Below are 475 nucleotides of genomic sequence, written 5' to 3'. Positions count from 1 at the left end.
GAAGCTCTAGGCTCCCTTGTTTCGCTTCCCTGCCTGCTCTGACGAGCCGTGTCCTTGTCGGCACGCTCCCACTGGTGACAAGCGGTGTGACAGACAAGCAGCTGCCCAGCACGCAGTGCCACAGCAGCCTCAAGGCCGCAAGAACAGCATCAAGGGCATAACATGACTTTTCTAAGCAGAAAAAGGAGACCGGCCTTCAGGAGACAATTTCACTCGATCTTCTGCCCCTCTGAGATCCTGCCAGCTACCACCAGCGCTTCACCATGTCCACGACCAAGGGGTGTCCTTAGACACCCTGCGGAGTCACACCTGGCGGTGCGGTGACACCCCGCGAGGGTCCTGCGCCCCTGACGGCCACCGCGTGGGGCTCCACGGCGTCCCAAGAGCTCCAGACACCGGGCAGGGCTGGGACCGCGCAGGGATCGAGTGCCGACCCTCCCGGCTGGCGGCGCAGCCGGGGGATTACCGCCTCAGC

This window comes from Pygoscelis adeliae, unplaced genomic scaffold, assembly GCF_000699105.1.
Source record: "Pygoscelis adeliae isolate BGI_AS28 unplaced genomic scaffold, ASM69910v1 Scaffold63, whole genome shotgun sequence".
Taxonomy (NCBI): Eukaryota; Metazoa; Chordata; class Aves; order Sphenisciformes; family Spheniscidae; genus Pygoscelis; species Pygoscelis adeliae.
This window is presented reverse-complemented; position numbering follows the sequence as displayed.